We start from the raw sequence: 7,387 nt of genomic DNA, 5'->3' as shown, positions 1-7,387 counted from the left end.
CCTGCCTCTGCCTCCCGAGTGCTGGGATTAAAGGCGTGCGCCACCACGCCCAGCATCTTTCTTTTTATTTTTTTTATTTTTTTTGTCAGGAGACTTTCTATCACATCTTTACTATAGCCCTTTCATCACCTCAACCTGTAGGTTCTGTTGGACGTCTGGTATTTATTTCATAGGAGATGTTTATGAAGTTAAGGGGGTGTGTCTTTGTAATATGCTTCTCCTTTGTCCTTTGGCTTTTTAAATGGTGTTGTTTTTCTTCATAGGAACAAAGGTAATCTGTAAAGGGTTCCAGTCTGTTAAGACCTTTGAGGTTACAGGGCTGCTTCCATTGCTCCCACTGTTTCATCCTGGACTTGTATGCTTAAGAGTTCAATGTTCTATTTAACTGTTGCTACAGATGGAATTGTTTTGGTCATGTGGTATGAGACAGGGATACATTTTCTCAGTGAGATCATTAAAATAGTTGCTTTGTTTGTTTACTTTTGAGACAAGGTCTCACACTGTAGCCTAGCCTGACCTAGAACTCATGGAGCCCAGGCTGGCCAGCCTCCAACTTCCAGCAATCTTCCTGCCTCAGCCTGAACGCTGAGATTACAGGCATGGCAAGCCACCTCGTCCAACCAAAGGACTTGTATTTCAGATCACATTGGTTCCATTTCTCACAACGAACAGAGCAGGACAAGTTTAGCTTTGCCCCAAGGAAAGTTGAGGCCTACTTCAGATTGGTTAAGACTGGGAAGGCACCTCTGTATAGAAGGCCTATTCATGCCTTTACCTGCTTGGGAAAGCAGAACCCAGAGGCAGATGGGGTAAAATTCTTCATTCTCAATATTGAGTTGTATGGCCCTGATGAAATCTTTTAACCTCTTTGACAGGGTTCCCTTCATCTTCTAAATGGTAGCTTTGCCTTTCCCCACAGAATGGCAACAGCTGCGTGTAAACTGCTCAGCAGTGGCTGCCTCGTGGTTGTTGACTAAGTCCTCACCATCAAGGTTAATTGGTGCCTTTAAACTCAGATTTGCAGTGCAGCCCCCTTTGTTGACACAGGGATGACTAGAATGCACTGGCTCCCCTTCTTTCTCCCCAGTGTAGGGAGCTGACCTTGGTCACCTCTGCAGACTCCTTTACTTGGTAAGTCTTTCAAGAGAATGAGAGGCCCCATGTGTCTGACTTTGGCCACTGTAAGGGGGATTCTGGGATTTTCTGTGCCCTGCTAATTACTCAACTTCTAAGCCATTGTTCAACTTAAAAAAAACATTTTTATGTTTATTTATTTGGGTGCACTTGCATGGGTATATGTGTAGCACATCTGTATAGAGATCAGAGGACAAATTTGTAAGAGTTGCAAAGATTCAGGATCAAACCAAGGTCATTAGGCTCGGCAACAAGTTCCTCTGCCTACTGAGCCAACTTGCTAACTCCCTCACATTAAAAAAAATGATTTTGGTTGTTGAGATTATAATTATACCATTTCTCCTTTTCCATTGCCTCCTTCCAGACTCTCCCATCTCCTCAGCTTTTTAATTAGATGAAAGAAAAACGGAAGTTGAGTGAAGCGCCAAGGGAGATCTCACCCTGGCGTGTTCGAATTAGCTTGCCATTTCGCAGAGTGAACCGAAGTTCAGAGTATAAAGATGACCAGCGACCCAAATTAAATATCCTGTGGCAGGGCCAGGACTCAGACTCACCACAGCAGCTGGTCTTACCTACTACTGCTCTGTTGTGCCAAGGGCTCAGAAATTTTATAAATTAAAAAAAAAGTTAGATATATATTTTTAAAAGGTTGTTGAACCCACCCCCACTCCTCCTTCTGTAGAGAGAGGAGGCATTACTCTGGCACACTACTGTGTGGGAGGCCTCTAAACTGTGCCTGCAGGTGCAGATGTATGGGGGAGGAACTGGAGGAGTTAGCCTCTATTTGGGAACTGATTGCTTCCTTTTGCCCTGTGACCTTTGGAGTGGCAGCCATCCCGGTCTCACCAGCCTCAGAGGATGACACAATTCAGTGAACAAAAGAATCAAATTTTCAAGACCCGAAAGAGGAAATCCATGAAGAGATAGGTTGCTGGGTCCCAGCTCTTTCAGGATTGAGGGTGAGTGGAACTGAGAGAGGGGATATATTGACTTACCAGAATTCACAGGAAGGTAGAGGGGCATCTGAGTCTCTTGTTCCTGGGTATCTTGTTCAGATGGGATTTGGCTGCCCAGTGATCTGTAGGAGGCTAGTCTCACAGGGGTTGGCAAAATCCAGGGGTGTGTTTAATTTATATGCAACAAACAGGTTATAGGTCTTGAGGACTGAATTGTTTAGAAAACACTTCAGTAGAGGAAGAAACAAGCAGGGCTTTTTGGCAGCTGACAAAAATTACACTGGGATTGAGTCAATCATATACCTTACAAGTGTGCTAAAACTATTGCCAATGCTCTTGAAAAGTGTGTGTGTGTGTGTGTATTGTTTTTGTTTTTTGACACAGTCTTTCCTAGCCTTGGCTGGTCTGAAACTCACAGAAATCTGTCTGCCTTTGCCCTAGTTGATTAAAAGTGGTTTATTTATTTTTCATTAGGTATTTTCTTCATTTACATTTCCAGTGCTATCCCAAAAGTCCCCCATACCTTCCCCCCCACTCCCCTACCCACCCACTCCCACTTCCTGGCCCTGGCGTTCCCCTTTACTGAGGCATATAAAGTTTGCACGACCAATGGGCCTCTCTTTCCACTGATGGCTGACTAGGCCATCTTCTGATACATATGCAGCTAGAGACACGAGCACCAGGGGGTACTGGTTAGTTCATATTGTTGTTCCACCTATAGGGTTGCAGATCTTATATTTGTTCATTAAGATAGGATCTCTATAGGTCAGGTTCTTAAATTCCTCATGTAATTAAGACTGGCCTTCTGGAATTATGAGTGTACGCTCCTATAACAGACTTAAAAGAATTCATGATAAGGGATGTGTGTTAGATCTCAAAAAGAAAAAAGTGACATTATTTGGGGTCTGGAGAGATAGCTTAGTAATTAACAGCTGACACGTTCAGAGGTCTGGAATCTGATTTCCAGCGCTCACATTTGACAGCTTACAACTGCCTTTAACTCCAGCTCCAGGAGAACTGTTGCCCTCTTCTGACCCCCATTGGCACTTGCACTTACATGTTATATACAGAGAGAGAGAGAGAGAGAGAGAGAGGGAGAGAGAGAGAGTTAAAAATTAAATGAATCTTAACAATATTGTCTTAAAAGCAAGTAAAGAAAAATGTGAAGCTGGCCATGGTGGTGAACCCCTGACAAAAAAAAAAGATCCAGCTACAGGGTTCTAGGTGGGTCTCAACAAGAGAGGAGGCAAGCAAAGCTTGGTTTGTATCCTAGTGCTGAGTCTTCATAGTGCTTAGTTACTGTGGTGCTAAATGCTAAATCCTTGTAGTGCTGTGCTCCAGTATGACAAAGGAACAGATGGCATGCCTGAGGGTCATAGAACAGAATTCTATTAAGTAACTTCACTGGACATATGCTCTTGGGGAACAGGCCGGCTATAACCCTGATCTATATTTCTTGCTCAGGCTTAGATAGACCATTCAGGATCTTTGATACCATCCCAGAGAAGGAAAGAGGGAGAATTAACAGAAGTCAGGCTTATGAGATGGGAATCAGCATATTTAACAAGCCATATTTTCTGTGCTCCTGACAATTCCTTGGTGTGTGTGTGTGTGTGTGTGTGTGTGTGTATGCATGTGCGCACACACGCACACACCTGTGCATATGCATGTACACAGGCTTGGAGAGGCTCCATGAGCAGGTTTCCTTCTGCACCCACCAGTGGCAGGCAAGCAGGACAAATTGGCCCCAGGGAACCCCACTTCCAACCCAGTGCAGCTTTTTTTCTGGATGAGGAAAGTGTCTGCAGGCTGGGCTAGCAGACGGGGCTCTTTGGAGGCCAGGGATATGCCACTGACATAGTTATAACGAATTCTTGTTTATCATGATTCAGGCTTCTGTTCCCCACATTCGAAGATTTGAGCCCAAAACACATTGGGGGCTTGAGGAAGGAAGGAAATGAGCCAGTAAAATAGATGACTCTTTCTGACAGGATGCTCATTCAATGCTTTGCTTTAGCCGTGGCATTTTAAATGCACACGCACATTCACACATATGGGCCTTCATGCGTGCTATCATAGAGTTCTTTCTGAAAGTCTCCTTTAGCAGCTCAGGCTGCTCCTGATCCACAGCCCAGGCTCTCTCATCCCTTCCTTCCTCCTTCTCTCCCTCCCTCCCTGCCTCCCTCTTTCCCTTCATCTCTTTCCCCCCTCCCCCCTTTGAAGCCAGCCCTTCTGGTTAGAGGGCAAGTGTGGTGCACACAGTCTTCTATTGTGTTTGTAAAGCAGAGTCCTATCCCTGGGGAAGTAATGACAACACTTGTAGTCGTGGAAGCGAAGATAACGGTAATCAGATCTTTGCTCTGGGCAAGGAAGGAATGGCTTAAGTCTCACCAAGGCTTGGGTGCTCTGTGGAAAGGTGAACAAAATGCATCCATGGGTTTTTGTTTCTGGTACATTTTCCCATCCTGCAGTTCTTTTTAGCTCACACACTTCTCACACCTCCAAGGAAGGAGACCTTACCCTGGAATAGCAAGTCCCCGTTGCCTCCTTGCTTAGGTCCCACTTGGCTAGTTTTTCTTACATCCAGTGATTTAGGGTTTCCTTTTCTTTCCAGCAGGTAATTTGACCTCTACAATGGCCCGGCAGGCAGGCAGGCAGGCTAATGTGTTCACTCTAGCAGAGGCCAAGGGATTGATAGCATCTGTTTGTAACCCATTTGGATTGCTTACAGAAAGGTGTTATTCCGAGGTTGCCTCTGCTCCCGAGCTTGCCAAATCTGATTCCCCCCATGGGGGTTTCTGTTTCATTTCCCCCCACAGAGCACACAAACATATTGGCACCAGGGAATCTCAATAGTGGCAAGAACTGGAAGTTGTGATCCCCAAAGCACAGCAGGCCCAACACAACACCCCAGGGAGGGACGACGTTCATGTATTGGAGGCCGAGGGCCTTAAAAGGTGAGACACTTGTAGACAGTTTAAAGTGAATTCTTTCCTGGATGTGTGCTATTGTGGTTTCTCTGTTACATGACTTGTCTGATCTCATTTGGGAGGTGTGTGTTGTAGTTTGGTTTGGGGGCATATGAGGAAGAAGTAGCCATATTTTGGTGTAAGCAGAATACTCCATCATGGAATGGTAGTCCACTTCTTCGGGTTGCCATCAGATATGTGTATAAGCTTGGATCTACAGTCATTGTAATTTTTTATATAATGGAGGCTGAGATAGACTTTCTGTTTGGCTCAGAGCATCCCTAATTGTAAAACAAGATGTACTTTCATTTTCCTTTCCTGCTGGATTTCTAGATGGGGGTCCCACCTTGCTCCCTCTTTTTGCTTCTCTCTACTTCCAAAAGAAATGGGAAACAGGACTGTAGGCTTGGGGGTTCTGAAAAGCAGCCATGCTGTCTGTGATCTGCTGGAGGGCAGGAGCCAGGAGGAAGCTGTATTATAAGGAAATATTTTTTTTAAAGTATATATTTCCTTCCCTGTCTCAGGCCATAAATTTTTGAATTAAAAAATAACTTTGAATAAGATGCAGATGTTGACATTTTAAAACTGAATTCAATTGGCCCTTGGGTTGCTAAGCAACTGGTGGACTCCAATCAACTGGGGTTTTAGGATGGAAAGGATTCAGGAGACAAGAAGAAGAGCTTCCAGGGCAGCGTGGTGCTGTGGGCTGAGGGCAGTAGGCTGGGACAGGTGGAATCTCCCATTGCTCACTGTTGGTAAAAGCTGCACTCTTGTCTGAGCATGCATCTTAATTTCACTGTGTCGATTCTCATTATCTATCTACATGGATTCCCCTTTTTGGTTTTCAGGATTAATTGAGTAAAAAGGCCATTTCACTCACTGCATTTTTTGGCACTGATAAAGACATCTGAAACATTTCAGACAGTGTGGGAGCCAGTATCACAGCCTGGCTTTGAAGATGTTCTTTCAATACAGTTCTGACAAACAGTGGCAAACAGACCAATTAACCCCAGAATCTAAGTCCTGACTGCTTTAAACTCTCTTCAAACGAAATTAGCCCTTGATGCTAATGAAGTGGGTGTCAGACCATTTCAGATACCAGCTTGAAAAGCTTGAGTCGATTGGAATAGAACCTTAACACTGCCTGGGCAAAAGAGGAAGGAGCCTGGAGCTCCGAAGAAGTTTTGTTACAGTTGCTGTCTAAAAGACAGAATTTTTTCCCCCAAACCATAATTGGAGCAAAAATTCCAAGTGCAATCTTTTTTTTTAAAAAAAGCTGGGGGTTGGGGTGGTGTCTAAAGACTCCAGGGGTAAAAAGAGAAGGAAGCGCCTAGAAGTGACCGAGTAGTGCTAGTTTTGTGGTTAGAATGAGGATTGTGTTCGAGGGTTCACTCTGTTGTGAGGAGCCGAACTAATACGTCTCTCTTTGCCAAGGCAGGCTTGTAGCTTGACTTGTTGATTCCTTTTTTGTTTTTTAGCTCTCTGGTGAGAATACCCAGGTGGCGCGGGTTCTGCAGGTCTGTAGACGAATTGCCAAGGCCAGGGGTGTGGACCTGTGCTACCTGGATGCCTGACAGGACGAGGAAATTGTTTGCCAGGGGGACTTGTTTTCGTAAAATGGGACCACACAACTCAGATGTTGCATAATTTTGTTTAAATGTCCATTACTGAGACTCCTGTCTTGTTGTTACAGAAGAAACAGACCCTTTATCAAGGCAGTCTCAGAGAAACAAGAAGCCATTAGGGCTTGTCCTATAGCATGCTTGTCAATGAAGAGTAGGAAAGAGCAATCTTACAGTTGCTTGAGAAGAGAGCAGAGGAGACTATGTTCCATGGGACTGGATGCTCAGGGCACCATTGCTGGGACTACTTGGACACAGAAGAAGGGTGTATCTGGTTCACACTCCTCTTCCACTGCAGTGAGTGACCTGAGCTCTCACCTGCTGATGAGAAATTTTAATTGTCAATGTGACACAATCTAGAATCACATGGGAAGAATGCTTCAGTGAGAGATTGTCTAGACTGGGTTGTCCTGTGGAACATTATCTTGACTGTATTAATTAAGGTGCAAAGATCTGCCCACCATGGGTGGCACCATTCCCCAGGCAGGTTGTCCTGAACTGTGTAAGGGTGGAGAAAGTGTGATAAGTTCCAGTCTCTGTGCCTTCACTTTCTCTCTGCTCTTGACTGTGGATGTGACTAGCTGCTTCAAGTTCTTGTTGACTCAATTATCAAAAAAGGAAGAAAGAAAGAGAGAAAGAGAGGAGAAGAGAAGAGAAAAGAGGAGAAGAGAGGAGAAGAGAGGAGAAGAGAGGAGAAGAGAGGAGA

The sequence above is a fragment of the Mus caroli genome, chromosome 7 (genome assembly GCF_900094665.2).
Source record: "Mus caroli chromosome 7, CAROLI_EIJ_v1.1, whole genome shotgun sequence".
Taxonomy (NCBI): domain Eukaryota; kingdom Metazoa; phylum Chordata; class Mammalia; order Rodentia; family Muridae; genus Mus; species Mus caroli.
This window is presented reverse-complemented; position numbering follows the sequence as displayed.